Source organism: Sus scrofa, chromosome 8 (genome assembly GCF_054392235.1).
Source record: "Sus scrofa isolate SSC_HxYL_T2T_F1_AM1 chromosome 8, Sscrofa_HxYL_maternal_Yorkshire_Landrace_v2.0, whole genome shotgun sequence".
NCBI classification, from domain to species: Eukaryota; Metazoa; Chordata; class Mammalia; order Artiodactyla; family Suidae; genus Sus; species Sus scrofa.
Window position 1 is genome coordinate 40,978,012 of NC_139390.1, and position 21,119 is coordinate 40,999,130.

The following is a 21,119-nucleotide window of genomic DNA, read 5'->3' on the forward strand; positions in this document are numbered from 1 at the left end:
ACGGAAGTTTCCAGGCTAGGGGTTGAATTGGGGCCACAGATGCCGACCTACACCACAGGTCACAGCAATGCTGGATTCTTAACCCACTGATCAAGGCCAGGGATCGAACCCGCCTCCTCATGGATAGTAATCAGATTCGTTTCCACGGCACCACAATGGGAACTCCTCACTAATTTGCTTTCTGTCTCTGTAGATTTCCATTCTGGACATTTCATATTTATGAAATAATATAATACATGGTCTTTTGTGACTAGCTTCTTTCACTTATTATGTTTTTGGGATGTATCCATGTTGCAGCATGAATCGGAATGTTATTCTTTTTCTGTATACCTGAAACTAATACAACTAGTTTAGTATTGTAGATCAACTATACACCAATAAAATTTAAAAAAATCTTTATTTCTTTTTTATGATCAAAAGAGCCTATATATATATATATATATATATATATATATATATATATATATATTTGTCTTTTTGTCTTTTTGCCATTTTTTGGGCCACTCCTGTGGCATATGGAGGTTCCCAGGCTAGGGGTCAAATCGGAGCTGTAGCCACCAGCCTACACCACAGCCATAGCAACATGGGATCCGAGCCACATCTGTGCCCTACACCACAGGTCACAGCAACACTGGATCCTTAACCCACTGAGCAAGGCCAGGGATCGAACCTGAAACCTCATGGTTCCTAGTCGGATTCGTTAACCACTGAGCCATGATGGGATCTCCCCATTTTATATTTTTAATTGAAGTATAGTTGATTTACAGTATTGTGTTAGTTTCAGATGTACAACAAAGTGATTCAGTTGTTTATATATATATAATATATATATTATTTTCCATTATAGGTTATTATAAGATATCAATATAGTTCCCTGGGCTATACAGTAAATCATTGTTGTTTATCCATTTTATATACAGTGGTGTATAATCTGTGTATTATAATCTATTGTACTATGTATATTAGTACATTGTATTAACAGTGTATTGATTTGCCATTTCTTATTTATCCATTTGTCAGAAGGACATTTGGATTATTTCCATTTATGTATCCTGAAGTGTCTGGGGTTCTACTATTAACACCTAACAATGAGACCTATTTCCTTTTCTTGAAAACATACATGGACTAGGAGAACCTGGTCTCTCTGGGATCCACACAAATTAAGTGCTGTATGTGTCAAGTCCTGTGTTAAGATAGTGCTCAGGACAGAACTCCTGAGAGGTCCAGAGTCTCACGTTCTCTTAGAGGTGATCAGGCTCCTGAGACTTGACCTGTTTACTCAGCTTACTAGAAACTCGGACCCAAACCATCAAACCACCTGATAGGTCGGGAGGCTATTTTATGATTTTCAATATCTCCAAACAGACCTGGAATCAGTCGTTGGCTAGTTTATATGTGATCTCCCTGTAGGAAAGTCTGCAAGAAAAGTCAGTCTACTACCAGAAGGTTTGCGAGTATCACTGTGGGCACAGGGTAACTCTGAGGAATTGACATGTAAGCCATAATAGCTGGACATACTCTGATAAGAGTGTATAGGTATTCTTCTGGTCAGGATACTGTTTCTCAGTAGTGCTGGATAAATACTGATCAACTTTTGCTATTTTCACCATCTTCTCATTCCAAGTTGACCACTGGATTTCTATGTATATTGAGATTTTATAATGTAATAATAATAATAATTATTATTATTATTATTTTGGCTGTACCCACAGCATGTGGAGGTTTCCTGGGTGAGGGATTGAACCCACGTCATAGCAGAGACCAGGGCCACAGTAGTGACAATTCTGGATCCTTAAACCCTAGGCCACCAGGGAACTCCCATAATGTAATTATTTAGAATAGTTTTATCTAAACTTTTTTTAATGTGCACTCCTATGAGTAAAACTTTTCGAGTGCTAACCCCGCATACATTTATTTATTTATAAATTATATACATGTACTACTATCAATGTGTATATTAAGAAGAATGGGGATTTTTAAAATTCACCTAAATTAAATTGAATCTAAATTGAAATATTAATTTTTTTCTATACCCTAAATTGTCTTATCTTCTCCATTTAAAGAACAGTGTTTTAAAAGTTTTTGTTTTTGCATTAAATCCATCCCAGATCTAAAGTTACACCTTAATCATCTGAATTTTGTGTGTGTGTGTCTTTTTATCTTTTAGGGCCCTACCTGTGGCATATGGAGTTTCCCAGGCTAGGGGTCTAATCAGAGCTGTAGCCACTGGCCTACGCCAGAGCCACAGCAACTCTGGATCCAAGCTGTGTCTGCGAAATCCACCACAGCTCATGGCAACACCGGCTCCTTAACTCTCTGAGCGAGGCCAGGGATCGAACCTGTGTCCTCACAGATGCTGGTAGTGTTCATTAACCACTGAGCCACCACAGGAACTCCTGATTTTTTTTTTTTTTTAACTCGTATTGGCTCTCATTTGTACCAACCTTACAGATTTAGCTTTTAAAGTGGGTTATTTAGATGAGATCAGAGGGAGTTCCCATTGTGGCTCAGTGGTTAACAAATCTGACTAGCATCGACGAGGATGCAGGTTGGTTCGATCCCTGGCCTTTCTCAATGTGTTAAGGATCTGGTGTTGCCATGAGCTGTGGTGTAGGTAGCAGACTCGGCTTGGATCCTGCATTGCTGTGGCTGTGGTGTAGGCTGGCAGCTATAGCTCTGATTTGACCCCTAGCCTGGGAACCTCTGTATGCCGTGGGTGTGGCCCTAAGAAGCAAAAAAAACGAAAACAAAAACAAAACAAAACAAAAAACCCCAAAAAAACCCATGAGATCAGAAAGGCTACTTTATCTGTTTTATATTGATTCCATTACTTTCCATTTTAAGGTAAGGTGACATTTTCTATTCATTTCCTCAGATTCCAGGGGGCAGCCACTACAGCCTTCTAATCATACTTACTATTCTTTTTTTTTTTTTTTTTTTTTGTCTTTTCTAGGGCCACACCATCAGCATATGGAGGTTCGAAGGCTAGGGGTCTCATTGGAGCTGTAGCTGCCGGCCTACGCTGGAGCCACAACAACGTGGGATCTGAGCCTCATCTTTGACCTACACCACAGCTCACGGCAATGCTGGATCTTTAACCCACTGAGTGAGGCCAGGGATCGAACCCAAAACCCCATGGTTCCTAGTCAGATTCATTAACCACTGCACCATGACAGGGACTCCCAGCCTTCTAGTCACAGATTAAAATCTTACAGGGGAGCTAACATCCTGCCTTTAGGAATCTCTGAGAAGAGAAATGGTAGAGATGAGAGACCGGGGAGGTGGGTGTCACTGCCCGCAGGAATGTGGGTTAATGGCACCAAGATTCTGAAATTGGGGTTAGTAACAGGATTTGGGGATTGGCAAGGATCATTGAGAGGCATCGCTCTTAGCAGCAGGCACTGTACACTGCCTGCCTAACTATGCTCCCTAACATACTGAGCTGTAGGGATGTCAGAGGAACTGGAGAGGAGCTGAATCCTCAAAGCAGAGAACATGATGTTCCAGAAAATTCTTTGGTCATAATTGAGACACACCAGCAAGATAGGATTTGGGTATCCTAGAGGGGACAGTTGGGGCTCCAATTAAAGAATGGGCTGGGGAGTTCCCGTCGTGGCTCAGTGTTTAACGAATCCGACTAGGAACCATGACGTTGCAGGTTCAATCCCTGCCCTTGCTCAGTGGGTTAAGGATCTGGCATTGCTGTGAGCTGTGGTGTAGGTCACAGATGTGGCTCAGATCCCGAGTTGCTGTGGCTCTGGCGTAGGCCGGTGGCTACAGCTCTGATTGGACCCCTAGCCTGCGAACCACCATATGCTGCGGGAGCGGCCCAAGAAATGGCAAAAAGACAAAAAAAAGAATGGGCTGGGTTCCAGATGAAAAGGAACCTGCTTCCTGAGAGACAGGCTTGCTGAAAGATAGACTTCTGTCCTTGGACTCTGTCAGCCTGTCTTAGCATTGATTGCAACTGGGAATCCCCTGAGGATCTGTTAAACTTACTGACGCCTGTGTCTCACCCCATCCTCTGCCCGAGATTCTGACCTCATTTGTCTGGGCTGAGCCTCGGTCACTGGAATTTTTTAAGACTTTATTTGATTCCAGTGTGCAGCCAAGGCTGGGGACCATTAGACTAGAGGGTAGAAGAATGGAGTGACCGAAGAGTAATAGGAGGAAGCTTGAAGGAGAGAGAAGGGACCTGGAACAGTAACCCAGAAGCTGAACCACAGAGCTCTCTGTAACCTCATTCCCCAGGCCCCCATAACACTGTGAAGAGGGTATTTGGAAAGAGATGACAATGGGGCAAAGACTGGGATCGCCACAGCCTCTCAGAAAGGCAGCCCTGGACCCTTCTGTTTGGGGCTGCTGTTGGTCTTGGTTACAACAGTAGCTGGGATGCAGAGAAGATGCTTCATAAATGGCATCTCTTATTGGGTCCTTTTCCTTCTCAGTCTTCTCTGGGCCTCTCTGCACAGGTGTACTCCAGACTAACATCTTATTTCCCTTCCAGTACTTAAAGTAGGGATCCCTGGACCTTTTCTTTTTTTCTTTTTTCTTTTTTTGGTCTTTTTTAGGGCCGCACCTGCAGCATATGGAGGTTCCCAGGCTAGGGGTCAAATCGGAGCTACAGCTGCCAGCCTACACCACAGCCACAGCAACGCAGGATCCGAGCCGCATCTGCGACCTACACAATAGCTCACGGCAACACTGGATCCTTAACCCACAAAGCGAGGCCAGGGATGGAAACTGCAACCTCATGGCTCCTAGTCGGGTTGGTTAACCACTGCGCCATGACGGGAACTCCCTAGACCTTTTCTAAAAGTGCTATATCATCACCCCCAACTGTTTGTTTGTTTGTTTCCTTTTTTTTTTTTTTTTTTTTGTCTTTTTAGGGCCGCACCCTTGGCATATGGAAGTTCCCAGGCTAGGGGTCGAATCGGAGCCACAGCTGGCGTCCTACACCACTGCCATAGCAACGCAGGATCTGAGCCGAATCTGCAAACTACATCACAGCTCGTGGCAATGCCGGATCCTTAACCCACTGAGCGAGGCCAGGGATCGAACCCCAGTCCTCATGGATCTTAGTGGGATCTGCTATTTTCCAAGCACGGGAAGGCAGGTGAGGGAATGGCTTCTTCTGACCTAGAAATCCCTGGAGAATCTGGTAGCTCATCTCCGGTAGGCATGAGGATGACTAGCCTTGCCCTGCCTTCCCCAGAGTGAATTTCTTAGGTGCGGCTTCCCCAAGATGTTGTCCTCAGGGTCCCTGCAAGCTTGGGAAAGGCAGCCAGCCTCTGTGCCCTTGCAGAGATTCCCGCTGCCTCTCAGGAGAGCAAAGATCTCCCGCGGAAAGAAAACCTGTTTGTTTTTCGTGAACCCTCATGTCCCAACAACTCTGGCTCTGGAATTTTTTTTTTCTCTTCTGCTCTGCACATTCACATCTTGCCTCTTTCTCATGACACACTTTTGGGAAATTGCCCTAGAAACGACAATCGGTGGCTTGATTCACAAAGGACAAAGAAGGCAGCTGCGTCCTGTACCCACGAAACGGGGCAAGAACCCAGTTGGGCCCTGGCCTCTCGTTGAAACCGTGCCCTTTTCTGCCCCCTCTGCCACCCCCTTCCGTTGCCATGGCAATGCCCCTGGAGAGTTAGGACCAGGCCCTCTTTTTCTTTCCTGCATCCCTCCCCACCCACCCCCTCCCCCTTTGTGTCCAGAAGAGCGCTGAGCCCACACGGTAGGTGATGTTTTTAAACACTGATTGATTGAGAGTTTGGGGGGCCGGTGGTTATTGGACCACCTGCAGGTGGGCTGGGGAGGAAGAGGCGGCATCTCATGGTTTGTTTCTGTGTATGTGGCGGAAGAGCCGGTGGAGAGGGTGGGAGAGTGTAGGTCTGCATGCTCACACAGCCTTGGCATTGCCTGGGTTTTGTTTTTGTTTTTTTAATGCTTGATCACAAATCGGTCACAAATTAGGGGTGGCGAAGGGCACCTCTGAAAAAGAAAACATTTTGATTTCTTGGTATGTTTGGTTCAGGGGTAAGGTTTTCTTTCAGTAGCATTTCTGGGCATGTTGCTTGCGAGGATGTTGTTTTTGTCATAAATAATTTTCTCTTAAGTTGGAGAGGAAAAGGATGTCCTACTTTCTCCTCTGTCTTTAACTGATGACCCTGTTTTCAAAGACCCAAACCCAACCACAGCCTGATGCGTAGCCTCGCAGAATATTTGAAATAGGGAGTCTGAGGGGAGAGCATTTGTGTGTGTGTGTGTGTGTGTGTGTGTGTGTGTTTAGATTTCTTTTCATTGCGATAACATTGCTTTATAAGATTATGTGAATTTCATGTGTACTGCATTCTATTTCTACTTCTATATACCCTACATCGAGCTCACTGCCAAAAGTTTAGTTTCCATTTGTCACCATATAGTGATCCCACCTACCTGTTCGGCCTTCCTCCCTATCCCCACCCCTTCTGCTCCAGTAAGGTAACCTCAACTTTGATCCGAGATAAAATATTTGAAATGGGGGTATCTGTCTGACGAAATTAGGCATCCTAACTGCCATGTGCAGATGCCTCATCAGTATTATCTTTTCTTTCTTTTTTTTTTTCTTTTTGCTTTTTAGGGCCGCACTCACAGCATATGGAATTTCCTAGGCCAGGGGTCAAATCAGAGTTACGGCTGCCCTCCTACACCACAGCCACAGCAACTTGGGATCTGAGCCGATTCTGCAACCTACACCATGCATGGCTCATGGCAACGCCAGATTCTTAACCCACTGAGCGATGCCAGGGATCGAACCTGCATCCTCATGGATACTAGTCAGATTCTCAACCCCCTGAGCTACAACAAGAACTCCTCTTTTCTTTTCTTTTTTTTTTTTTTTTTGTCTTTTTGCTATTTCTTTGGGCCGCTCCCGTGGCAAATGGAGGTTCCCAGGCTAGGGGTCGAATGGGAGCTATAGCCACTGGCCTACGCCAGAGCCACAGCAACGAGGGATCCAAGCTGTGTCTGCAACCTACACCACAGCTCACGGCAACGCCAGATCCTTAACCCACTGAGCAAGGGCAGGGATTGAACCTGCAACCTCATGGTTCCTAGTTGGATTTGTTAACCACTGCGCCACGACGGGAACTCCGGAACTCCTCATTTCTAAACAATAGAGACAATGAGGCTAATTTTGGTACCCACTGATGAAACCTGAGGATATATTTTCTAAATCGATACCCACATTTAAAAATGTATTATTAAAAAAAATGATAATAAAAAATAAAAAATGTATTATTGCTGCAAAGAATAGACTTGCCACGGGCCGGGGGTGGGGAACCCAGAAATTCTATTCAGTGTCCAAGTGCATGAAAGACCTGGTTATCTCCAGGCTGCTCTGCTGCCCCAGCCTGGGCTCAGGCCCTCGATGAATGAAAGGTTTGTGGGCATCTGCTTGATGCAAAGCAAGTGCCTGGGAAAGCCTCACACTACTGCTTCTGTCTCCCAGCCGCCTGAGAAGCCTTCCCAGGGTTTGAAAGTACCAATTCTTCAGGCGGGGGATTATAATTTAAATCAGCTGGTTCTTACCTTCTTAAGTGTGAAAAAAGGCGGGTGATTAGGAGTGTGTGCATGTGTGTGTGTGTGATGGGCTAGTATTTGTGGAGAAAGCGCTGTGGGCTGAAAACTTTATGTATCTATCAGATGCATCAATTGATGTCTATTGATAGATATCTGCATCTAATAGGTATACCTCTAATACACAGATATCAATTTATATGTCCCTATCTACAAATGTATCTATAGATAAATATAAATACCTGCATTCATTTTATAGATACCAGATAAATAACTATATATGTATTTCAGATATATATCCGAATATACATCAACATATCTGAATATGTATCAATATTCAATAAATCTGAAGATTTATTGATCTGAATATCCATCAATATATCCATTTCATTTATTTATTTATTTTTTAATCTTTTGTCTTTTTACGGCCACACCTGCAGCATATGGAAGTTCCCAGGCTAGGGGTGGAACTGGAGCTGTAGCTGCCAGCCTACACTGCAGCCACAGCAATGTGATATCAGAGTCATGTCTGTGACCTACACCACAGCTCATGGCAATGAGGGATCTTTAACCCACTGAGTGAGGCCAGGGATCGAACCTGCAATCTCGTGGTTCCTAGTCACATTCATTTCCACTGTGCCACGATGAGAATTCCTACTAAACCGTGTTTTCTACCATAAAACCTTTAGAATCACCAGAAATTTATGGATAAAGAAGGAATGAGGCTGCAAACGTGGGCCAATGAATAATGCAGCCGTTCTAACCCCCTCCTGAAATTCTCCCGTGAAAACCCCACTTGTCCCTATTCTTCTGCTGACTTTTGAAGGCCTTCTGCGTGGAAGCTGTTCTTTGACTCCAGCTGGGCCCCTGGACCCCTCTCCTGCTCCATCAGATCCCCCTGTGTTCCCTCGATTCAGCTTTACAGCTATTCTCTTGTAAATATGGCCTCTTCCTTCTGTTACCTTCTCTGTGCCTGCTCCCAAACTATGGAGAGATCCAGAAGAAAATCTCCTAGATTGATATCATTTTATTATATATATATATATATATTTTTTTTTTTTTTTGCTTTTTAGGGCCTCACCCAAGGCATATGGAAATTCCCAGCTAAAGGTTGAATTGGAGCTGTAGCTGCCAGCCTACACCACAGCCACAGCAACGCGGGATATGAGACGGTTCTGCGACCTACACCACAGCTCATGGCAATGCTGGATCCTTAACCCACTGAGCAAGGCCAGGGATCAAATCCATATCCTCATGGATACTAGTCAGGGTTCGTTACTGCTGAGCCCCGCTTGGAACTCCCTGATATCATTCTATATATGTTCATTTCAATAATATTCAATAATCTCTATGCAGCCCAGTAATCTTTTTTTTTTAATTTTATAATGATTTTTATTTTTTCCATTATAACTGGTTTACAGTTCTTATTGTCTTTCTAATCCACTTATTCTCTCTCACTCCACAGATGCCAGGCCTCCCCATCCCCCAAGCTCCCTCACTCTGGGCTGATAACGTAGCTTTAACTGTGCTCAGAGAAAACAAGAACTGTTAAGAGGGGTGCCAGGCTCTTCCCACGGGCTGAACCCACACACTTCTCTGCATTTGCATTTCCCTTGCCTGACTTGCCACCTGCTGCTGTCACCCCAGCCAGGGCTCAGGACGGTGTGTGTGTGCGTGTTGGGGAGGGTTGGGGGGTGAGGGGGTAGGTGGTGCTCAGTTGTTCTCCTCGGGGCGGAGGTGGGGGGGGGTCTCTCCAGGTGGCTGGGTTCCCAGGGCAGCTCCCAAGAGGGAAAGCTGATTGGGAGCTGCACTGTCTTTGATGGCCCACCCCCAAGGTCACAGTGTCTTTTCTGACGCACTCTATTGGTTACAAGAGTCATACAGACCTGCCCAGGAACTAAGGGAGAAGTCTGGGCTCTGCTGCTTGATGGAGGAATGGCAGGTCCCCGAAATTCATGTGGGAGAGATACAGGGTCCTGACCCTTTAACTGTATGTATGTATGTATGTATTTTGCTTTTTAGGGCCTCACCTGCAGCATAGGGAAGTTCCCAGGCTAAGGAGTGAATAGGAGCTATTGCTGCTGCCCTATGCCATAGCCGCAGCAATGCAGGATCTGATCCACATCTGTGATCTACACCCCAACTCACGGCAAGGCCGGATCCCTGAACCACTGAGCGAGGCCTGGGATGGAACCCGCAACCTCGTGGTTCCCAGTCAGATTCATTAACCACTGCGCCATGACAGGGACTCCCAGCCTTCTAGTCACAGATTAAAATCTTACAGGGGAGCTAACGTCCTGCCTTTAGGAATCTCTGAGAAGAGAAATGGTGGAGATGAGAGACCGGGGAGGTGGGTGTCACCGCCCGCAGGAATGTGGGTTACTAGTCAGATTCGTTTCTGCTGCACCACAATGGGAACTCCCGGTTCTGACAATTTTAGGAAAGTACCTCTCCCATAATTTACTCTTTTTCTTACTGGTCATTGTTTAGGGTCTAGTTTCAACTTCACCCACCTCCCTAGGTGAGGCGCCTTGGAAATAGTCAAGCCAAACCCCCCCCCCCCGCCCCGTGGTTCTTATAATGATTTTATTGCATGCAATGATTTCTGTGGCATTCTTGTGTGCTGTTTATTGTCTATTGTTCATCTCAGGTGTGGACTACAAGGTCCTTGGGGACAAGACCCTGCTTGTCTTATTCACCACTGATCTGCAGTGCTGATCTCGGCACTTGGCACATAGCAAGTGCTAAATAAACCCTCACAAGTGAACAATCTAATGAGTGTTGAATAAAAATCTGCCTCCCTCCAACCCCCACCCCTCCAAAACCCTTCATGAACCCAAGTGGTATTTGGTCACAAGTTCATTTTGAATGCGTACGTTAAGCAATTGCAAATGGAGAGAAATGGAACACAGGTGGCAGTTATGTAAATGGCTAAAAATGTCCCAGCATTGGTTCCACTGTTGTTTGTAGATGTTCAATGTGTCTTCAAAGCATCAAGCAGGCATTTCACCAAAAGAAGTTATTTTTTTATTTTTATTTTTTTACTTTTTTTTTCTTTTTCTGGCTGCACCCATGGCATATGGAAGTCCCCAGTCTAGGGGTCGAATCGGCTGACACCACAGCCACAGCAACGCAGGATCCGAGCCAAGTCTGCGACCTACACCACAGCTCATGGCAACACTGGATCCTTAACCCACTGAGCAAGGCCAGGGATCAAACCCGAGCCCTCATGAATACTAGCTGGGCTTGTTACTGCTGAGCCACAACAGGAACTTCCAAAGGAGGCTCCTTTTAAACTGGAGGAAGAGTTTATTTGTGAGGCCGTTAGCCCAAAGAGCCTGGTTATTCTCTGAGGGCTGATGCAGTAAACTCCAGCCTGGAGGGGGGTCTGGAAATGTCTCAGAAGGAACTTCTCTCCCTGAGTCTTTAAACTCATCTTTAATCAGACTTTGGACATCAAATCAAAGAGGTCTAAGCCATTTCTTTAAACTCAGAATCCTAAACAGTTAGAGAACAAGTCGGTACAGTTTGTGAGAAGCGAGATGAAGGCACTGTTGGGGGTGGATACTGAAGAGAAGGATCTGGTGGGGTGGGGATGGGGATGGGGACCGGTCTTGATCAAGGACAAGCTTCTGGCCGGGCGCTTCACACCATCATTTCATGCAGACCTTACCTCGGCCCTGCAAGGTGGGGAGTGGCCACCTCCCGTGAAAGACAGATGAAGCACCTGGACCAAGGTGGCTCAGCTCACAAGTGAAAGTGTTAGGATTCCTTCCCCCATTCACAGTGGTTCTGAGCCTGCACACTTTCTACTCTACCAGACACGGAAGGTCCAATCAGGAGATGTCAACAAGCTTTTATCGTGGGGGTCTCAGGTACACTGAGCACTGAGCAAATGGTGGCCCGACAGGGGGGCCACACTTACTTCCTCCACTCAGGCATATGGATGCGATATGGACCCAATTTTGTCAACTTGAAGCTATAAGACTCTAGGGATGCCAGTGGCAGAATAAATTGGTATGATAGTTCTAAACGTCAATTTTTCAAAATGTAGCAAGAGCCTGAAAATAATCTTATTGTTGACTTTTCAACTCTTAAAGGAAATGGAGATGACCAGACTTATGCATGAGGATATTTATTGTGATGTTATCAGCAAAAAAAAAGAAAAAAAGGAAGGCGGGAAAGAAGAGTGGGAGGGAGGATGGAGGAAGGGAGAGAGAGAGAGAAAGAGGGAGAGAGAGAGAGAAAGAGGGAGAGAGAGAGAGAGAAAGAGGGAGAGAGAGAGGAAGAGAAAGGAAAAAGAAAAGGAGGAAAGAAAGAAGGAAGGGAGGAAAGAAAGGAGTGAAGGAAGTGAAGGAAGGAAGAAAGAAATGAAGAAGAAAGAAAAAGAAAGAAAGAAAACTCAGGGAAAGATGTGAAACCGTAGTGTTTTTGTACAATGGAATATTATGCAGCCATTAAAAATCACTTTTTGGGAAAATCTGTAATGACGGGGGAATGCAAAAGATTTATATGTAAAGGGGAAAACAAAACAGTGAAAAGGCTGGGAAATGAGCCATTGTTAGGTCAGGGAGAACTTGTTTTTCTTAAGGTGAGATGTGACCATTAAGGTAAGAGTAAAACCCAGAGAAGCTGGTATCCTTGAAGCCAAGGGAAGAATGCGTTTCAAGGACAGCATCATCGGTGGTGACAAAAGCTACTGCAGGTTTCAGAGGAGCCCTGAGGACTGATCATTCGATTGGATGTGGGGAGGGCCTTAGCCTCAGCAAGAGCAGTTAAGTGGAGTGGTAAGGGTGCAAGCCTGCCTGGAATATGTTCAAGAGACAGCGGGAGGCAGAATCTAACTAACTTTTTAAATATGGTGTGCTATAGAGGGGAGCAGAGAAATGGGGCTGGAGTGGAAGAGGGCTGTGTGGGCAACTCAGGTTTGTTCATCATTGGTTTTTTTGTTTCAGGTGGGAGAGCTTGCAGTATGTTTGCTTACTGATGGACATGATCTGACATGGGGGAAACAATTGATAAGAACGAATTGCAGGAGTTCCTATTGTGGCACAGTGGAAACAAATCTGATTAGTATTCATCAGGGTGCGGATTCGATCCCTGGCCTCACTCAGTGGGTTAAGGATGAATCGTTGCTGATGAGCTGTGATGTTGGTCAGAGACTTAGCTCAGATCTGGTGTTGCTCTGGCTGTGGTGTATGCTGGCAGCTGCAGCTCCGATTCAACCCTTAGCTTGGGAATATGCATATGCCAGAATGAGACCCTAAGAAGCAAAAGAAGAAGAAGAAGGAGAAGGAGAGGGAGAGGAAGAGGGGGAGGAGGGAGAGGAAGAGGAGGAGGAGGAAGAAGAAGAAGAAACAAAAGAAGAGGAAGAGGAAGAGGAGGCTAATTGCAGAGTGCATTAGAGCGAATCTTCAAGCAGGTGAAAGGAAGTTGGAGGGGGTTCAGTATGGAGGCAGCGGCATTAGGAACAGACGGTTCATCCTTTGCACCAGGGAAGACAGATCCTGTGGGCACAGATGTGGGTCTGGGACTTGGTGGGGGAGAATGCAGAAGTTCCGTTCTTACTGCTTCAACCTGCTCAGTGATGTGCAGTTGAAGTTCAGTGAACTATGAAGCAAAGATGGTTATATCCGGGAGTCGTGCCTCCAAGGTGCTACACGTGTTTCTCTCTGATAAGTGGAATTACAGGCATTTTACATGATCTTCTTTTTGCCTTTGTAGTTTTGATTTCTAACAAGTGTGTAATCATCTCCCAGTGCCCTCCTTTCCTGCTTCTCGTAAAGGTGATCCCAACCAGTCCCGCCACCTACCCGTTGCATGTCCTTGAACGAGTTACTTACATTTCTTTGTGTCTCGGTGTCTTTATTTGTGAAATGGGGATGACGAGGTCTGTGGTATTTAATCCAGTGGGTTGGGAGAGTATTAAATGAGAAAATGTATGCGAAAATAATTTGAAAAGAATCCGCATGGCATGGATATAAAAATGTTCTTATTGTGATTATTTCTGGTCTTGGTAGGGAAGGATGAGGCAGGGGAGGGATCTAAGAATAGGATGGAATCATTACGGCACCGCTCATAAGCTACAAAATAGTCTTAAGAGCAAACACGACTTTTCTGATTCAGACAGCGCTGAAATCTTTTATTGAGCTTTTGATTAAGATGAAAAGCTTTATGCTAAACTCTGGAAAACAAAATATGACAACGCGTTTCCTTTGCTGTTGCATTAAGTTAACTTGATTATTTGATGGTCTAAGTTAAAGTGTTTCCTACTGAGCCAGGTTTTTCTTTTTGGCTCCAGATACACTAATTGTGACATTTGCCCACATTTTTGCATTCGTATTCAAAACCACCCAGAGAATATATAACCGTGATTATTCCTTTGTTATTTTTTCAAATTACCGTGATTGCATTGTTAGATATGCTTCAGCACATGGGCCCCGCTGGTTTGCCATCATTAGACATTTTCTTAGAATGCTACTAAAAAAAAAAAAAACAACAAAAAAAAAACAACCACACAAGACGAAGATAAAACCACTTATTTAAGGCACTTTGTATGAATTAAGTAATGATGGTGGAGTCACATAACTCTTCCTCAAGTATAATTCTGATCTGCTTTTGTATTTCCTGGCATTTGAATATTTCATTGTCAGCCTCAAGGATTAGAAAATGAAAAGGCAATACTGGGTTTTTGCTGTTGCACAATATGTATACTATTGAAGATAAAGGCTCATTAATCTTTGCTTTCAACTTATTTACATCTCCTCCTTTTTTATTGTTAGATGGTGTAACCCCAGCATTACAGACCATTTTGAAAAATGAGAAAAACACAACCACCTCATCATCTGAATATAATTATTTTTCCTTTTCCATATGTTCGGTCCATCTTTGTCCTTTCACACACACCGCTTTCCATGGCTGCAATCATAGTATGTATATAATTACAAATACGAATTTTTGGAGTTGCACTTAAAAGAGGGTGTTTTTCAGGTAAAGAATAATTGCCCAAGTCATGTTTCTACCTTTTACCAAAATTGTTAGAAAAACCCCGAGGTCAGGAGACCTTGTGGGGAGGGAAACCCTCTGGATGGGCGACAGGAGAAAGATCTGATGTGGTGGTGGTAGATGTCTTTTGAAATGGTCATTGATTAAAATTTTGAGTATCTGAACTCTTATTTTGAAAATCCTATGATTTACAGTCTTCAAAGAGTCTCAACAATGAAATGTTCACAGTTGCCATCTCTTATTTCATGTACCACCATGTTTCAAGTTTGTGGTATGTAGATTGCAAAGGTGGCCCCACTTTATCACCCCTCCTTGAATCTGCACCCTTTGCAACATGACTTTACAATGATTCCCATTAGGAAATAGAATCTGTTTCCCCATCCCTGGAATCTAGGCTGGGCACCTGTTAGCCTTTGACCAAGAGGATGCAGCGAAATGATGGAGTTTCAGTTCTGAACTTAGGACTCAGAGACTGAGCGCACATCCACAGTAGCCTGCGCTAGCCTGCTGGAGGATAAGAGGCATGTATATTAGGAACTAGTCAGTCTGACAGAAGCCCAGCCCCCAGCCAACCACCAGATGACCACAGATGCGTGGGCGAGCCTAGGCGAGATGAGCTGAGCTGGCCCAGGATGCTGAGCACTCATATGTAGTAGTTATTTTAAGCCACTAAGTTGTAGGGTGATTTATTGTACAGCATTTTTTTTGGGGGGGGGGGGCGAACCTGTGGCATATGGAAGTTCCCAGGCTAGGAGTCGAATCAGAGCTGTAGCTGCTGGCCTACACCCTAGCTCACAGCAATGTCTGATCTTTAATCCACTGAGCGAGGCCAGGGATCAAACCCACATGTTCATGGATACTAGTTGGGTTCATAACCCACTAAGCCACAGTGGGAACTCCCCGTACAGCTTTGTTTTGGTAATACATAACTGATATAAAATCCTATCACATTTTGACATTTTGTACAATTCTAATTTTCCCCTTGAGTTTCTATTGTCATGGTAAGTTACAATTGGAGTGGGAGGGTAGGCTTTGCTTCCATGGCCGTCACCCATCTTCCACGAAAGCCCAAGGACTGGTAGAAATGATAGATTGACTGAGGACTTTGAATCCCCATTGAATGTTTGAGCTCAGACCATCTACCTTAGGGCTTTCATGCTGCTTTGTTCAGTGGGGTGAATGGGAGGTAAGACTGCCTTTATTTCATTTTTTCCTTTTCTAATTGAATCTATCAAGCCTGTAATCTCTTCTCAACAGATTTTCAAGTGAGCAGGAGACTGGAAGAGATCAATGGATGTCAGAATGGTGTTGTTAACAGAGAAATGGCCTCTATAGCTGCAAGGTACCATCTAATTAACCTCAGAATCGGGCGAGGACCCTGATAATAGATGTGCCCAATTCACAAGCAACTAACAAAATTGCTGAAATTTGAGCAATTCATCCTTTGGTAGGGGAGGTGCTGCTGCTGTTGTTATTTATTTTCATTCCAGTTTTAAGTGATTTAGCGTATAGACATACCTTCATTCAGACACAGTATTTCTCTCTCTCTCTCTCTTTTTTAAATTTTTTTCTCTTTTTAAGGCCGCACCCGTGGCATATGGAGGTTCCCAGGCTAGGGGTCAAATCAGAGCTGCAGCTCTCAGCCAACACCACAGCCACAGCAACACCAGATCTGAGCCGTGTCTGTGACGTACACAATAGCTCACAGCAACACCAGATCCTTAACCCACTGAGTGAGGCCAGGGATCAAACCCAAGTCCTCATCAGTACTGGTCAAATTTATTACTGCTGAGCCACGATGGGAAGTCCCCAGATGCAGTATTTCCCAGTATGGTGTGTGTATGACACACTTCTCATGGAATGACATCGTTGATGGGCTCAGGTATCTCCTGGGTCAAGCGAGTTACTAGACCGACAAATAACCCTTCAGCAAACAGCTAAAATGGCATCAACCAGTCTTGTCCTCTGCTCGGCACTGAGTTCCTGATTTCTTTCTTTCTCTCTCTCTCTCTTTTATTTATTTTAATTTTAATTTTAATTTTTTTCATTTTTGGCCACCCTGAAGCATATGGTGTTCCCAGGACAGGGATCAGACTGGAGCTGCAATTGCAACCTACACCACAGCTGTAGCAATGTCAGATCCTTAACCTACTGTGCCAGGCTGGGGATCGAACCTGTGTCTTAGTGCTGCAGAGACACCACCAATCCCACTACACCACAACAGGAACTTCCTGATTTCTTATTAATATGCTTTGATGAGGATGGTGATTTAACCTATTTGAGGAAGAGGCAGGCTGAGCTAAATCTATTCTTTCTCTCTCTCTCTCTCTCTTTTTTTTTTTTTTGTCTTTTTAGGGCCACACCCACAGCATATGGAGATTCCCAGGCCAGGGGTCCAATCGGAGCTGTGGCTGCTGGCCTACACCAGAGCCACAGCAATGCCAGATCCGAGCTGCATCTTCAACCTACGCCTTGGCTCACAGCAACACTGGATCCTTAACCAACTGATCGAGGCCAGAGATCGAACCTGCAACCTCATGGTTCCTAGTCGGATTCATTTCCACTGCGCCACGACAGGAACTCCTCTCTCTCTCTCTCTCTCTCTTTTTTTTTTTTTTTTTTTTTAATATTTACTGCATATCTATTGTAAAAACAGCACATACAATTATTTTTTAATTTTAATTTAATTTTTTTAAGGCTAGACCTGCAGCATATGGAAGTTCCCAGGCTAGGGGTTGAATCAGAGCGGCAGCTGCAGTCCTATGCCACAGCCACAGCAAAGAGGGATACGTGCTACATCTGTGACTTATGCTGCAGCGTGTGGCAACGCCGGATCCTTAATCCATTGAGCGAGGACCTGTATCCTCATGGACAATATATTGGGTTCTTAACTGGCTGAGCCACAACAGGAATTCCTATTATTATTTTTAATTAGAAAAATTATTTCTGCTTCTTTCACACATCTTGATGTCGAAGAAACTGTCTTCTATAAATACCTGGAATAAGGTACCATAATAAGCTCTGTTTAAAGGCAAAGCACTGATCAGCTGTCCAGGGCTCTCACTTTATGGGACTTCCCTTCCTGACTTTACAGGAATTTCTGAAAGACAGAAATGCCATCTCCCCCCAAAATGTTAAGGAGGTTGTAAAAAATAATTATTCACTATTAGAGGTGTAGAAATGGAGCTTATTTTAAGAAATGAAAAACTTAAGAAGAAAATGCCACATAACATCACTGGCATGTCAGTATAGGTCAGCAGAAAAAAATACTGTTGTAAGCTTGTCTCCTTGATACTAGGAAGACAGTCTAGCCCAAACTTTTCTTTTTTTCTATTTTTAGAGCCGCACCCTGTGGCATATGGAAATTCCTAGGCTAGGGGTCAAATGGGAGCTGCTGCTGCCAGCCTACACCACAGCCATAGCAACACAGGATCCTTAACCCACTGAGGGAGGCCAGGGATCAAACCCATGTCCTCATGGACACTAGTCTGGTTTGTTACTGCTGCGCTGCAATGGGAACCCCTAGCCTGAGTTTTTAATAGTCTTCCCAGGTTTTCACTAGATGCTTCTTTTCTGCTGCTCTTTGTTCATTCTTTTCCACATTTCCCATCAGAGATTGGTACACCTTTAAAACGTCACTAACAGCATAAGTCAGTATCCACTGATTTCTTCTCAGAGGGCACTCTCATCCATCAGATAGGCTGGCAGAGTCATTGTCATAAACACTCCAGCCTTGTCCAAAACTCAATAGAACACAGAGGAGTCCAACGAATAAAAGACGTCTATGGGGTTTTGCAGAGTTTTGTGCCTTGGATCAGTCCAGGGGTACGAAACCCAAACCTAGGATTGTAGACAGGATGTTGGACAGTAAGACTGTCCACTCACTCCAGAGGCCAAAGAGGCTGTGGGCTTCTGCTCCCTGCGCTCATCAGTCACAGAGCCAACATATGGCAGGTCAACAGTAACATCATACATTTTCCCTCTGGGGAGATGAGGAAGGAAGACATCCCCACCAACGTGCATACTGTCGCCACCAATGCCATGGGCACCCAGGGCAACTTCTTCAGCCTTGGCTTGGGGCATCTGAGTGCTAAGAATGGGACTCGGTACAAAACCTCTGCATGGGTGGCAGCCAGGGTGGCAGTCCACAATTATCTATTTATTTTTTCTGTCTTTTTAGGATTGCACCCATGGCGCATGGAGGTTCCCAGGCCAGGGGCCGAATCGGAGATGGACTCGCCAGCCTATGCCAGAGCCACAGCAACGCAGGATCCGAGCCTCGTCTGCGACCTACACCACAGCTCACAGCAACACTGGATCCTTAACCCACCAAGCAAGGCCAGGGATCAAACCTGCGTCCTCATGGATACTAGTCTGGTGCATTAAACGCTGAGCCACAAAAGGAACTCTTTTTTTTTTTTTTTTTTGATTTAATGAGAGTTGCAACGTTTACTTCAGGTTCTCGCTCTCTCTTTTTCCTTTTTTGCCGCAAAGGCAGTATGTGGGAATTCATGGGCCAGGGATCGAACCTATGCCACACAACATCAACCAGAGCCACAGCAGTGAGAATGCAGGAACCTCAACCCGCTAGGCCATCAGAGAACTCCCCACAATGACTTTTTTTACATTGCAAAATGCAGAAAAAAATCAAAGGAAGGAAAGTAGGCCCTTATAATCCTATGAATAGTTTTGGAGCATGTATTTCCAGTTTTATAAATTACTTTCCAGACATAAGCGGAAATGCAAATGAATGAACAAAAAGAAGATATTCATATAAAACTGAAATAGGGGAAAAAGCAAAGTCCAAAATTCAAGTGGATCTGGAAGCCAAGTACATGGTTATTCCCTCCTTTAAAGAAGGAGGAAGACCTGGAGTTCCTGTTGTGGCTCAGTAGGTCAAGAACCCAACTAGTATCCATGAGGATATGAGTTCCACCCCTGGCCTTGCTCAGTGGGTTAAGGATCCGGCATTGCCATGAGCTGTGGTGTAGGTCGCAGATGTGGCTCAGATCCCGCATTGCTGTGACTGAGGTGTGGGCCTGCAGCTGCAGCTCTGATTTGACCCCTAACCTGGGAACTTATATATGCTGCAGGTGCAGCCAAAAAAAAAAAAAGAAAGAAAAAGAAAAAGAATGAAGGTTTTCCTGGTGTGAGAGGGTGGTGGTGCTAGAGCAGAGTGGAATTGTAGACAGGTAGGCTTAGGTCGGGACCTGGCAGAGAGAAAAATTCCCCATTAGTAACAAAAAGCAAAGCAGACACCAATCTGGAGTTTTGTGCCAGGCACCATTCTGCATGGTTAACTCATTGCATTCTGTTAACAACCCTATGAATAAGGTGTTACTATGATTCCCATTTACACAGGGAAAAATGTTAAGTAATTTGCCCAAGGGTGGAGCTGGGGTTCAAATCCACTCTGGCTGTTTACAGTGTCCTTGCTCTTAAACGCTATGTGATTATTTTATTATTTTCTTTATTATAGGGATCAATCTGGACTCCCCAGGGGAGCCATTTGGGAGGAGCCCTTTGGGCACAGCTGTGGAGAATTTCACGTCACTGTTGCAATCATTTCTTGGCTTTCAAGCGTGTTCCCCTGACACTGACATCTGAGCGTCATCCATGCTCATTCATTTGTGCTATCGCCAATGAGTACCTTCTCTTCTTTTCACTTTTCTTTCAGAACACAATAAATTATATTCAAACGGCAGCCATGGAGGAAACTTTCCTTTCCTCCCTCATCAACAAAGCTGATCGATGGGCGCGAAAGCCCCGGGGAAGCAGCATCTGCTCTAACTCAAGGATCCCCGCCCGAGCGGAGGATGAAATTAACAGACACAGAGCAGTTTGCAGCTCAACATTTGTGCAAGTCTGGCACATGCACACATCATTAGCAACTCTATTTGAGAAGCAAGAGCAAGGAGGTGAGCCGGAGAGGGCATCTCATTAAAGGGATATTCAAGAAAGGGGAAATTCAGAGCATTTAGGTAAAGCTTTGTGGCTAAAATAAATGAACTGGAGAGTAGAGCAAACAGTCAGGTATGTTTGGGAGGTGTCGACAGACAACGTGGATAATTTTGCCTCTGTACCTTCCAAAACAGAGTCACAATAAGCTGTGCATTTCCCAGGGGGACTGCCTCTTTTACTTAGCTCCGTGAGCTAAAACAAAGCCTTTGTGAGGGCAAGGATTTTGCTGTCCTGTTCACTGCGGTAATCTGGGTTCATTGCACATAAAATTAAATATTCATAGAATAAGTTAATGTGTACTTGCTCAAAGCTTACCTTGACCTGAGCTAGGCAGTTAAAGTCTGGGATATTCAGCAGGAAGCAAAGCAATATGCATGCCGGAAGAACGGTAACTTGGAACTAAAATTGAAGACAAGTATATGGTCATTCCCTCCTCTGAAGAATGAGGGTGATCTGGAGTTCCCGTTGTGGCTCATCATGTTAAGAACCTGACTAGTATCCATGAGGATATGAGTTCCTTCCCTGGCCTCATTCAGTGGGTTAAGGATCTGCCGTTGCCATGAGCTGTGGTGTAGGTCGCAGATAAAAATCAGTGC

At 44.7% G+C, this 21,119-nt stretch overlaps 1 long non-coding RNA gene across 1 annotated transcript; it reads left to right on the plus strand.

Moving 5' to 3' along the window:
* The first annotated feature begins 5,459 nt into the window (after nt 1-5,459).
* On the plus strand, nt 5,460-20,266 carry LOC106504645 (uncharacterized). The gene is made up of 3 exons (XR_001298282.3): nt 5,460-5,734; nt 15,820-15,904; nt 20,042-20,266. It is a non-coding gene; the product is annotated as an uncharacterized LOC106504645 (long non-coding RNA).
* The last annotated feature ends 853 nt before the right edge of the window (nt 20,267-21,119 follow it).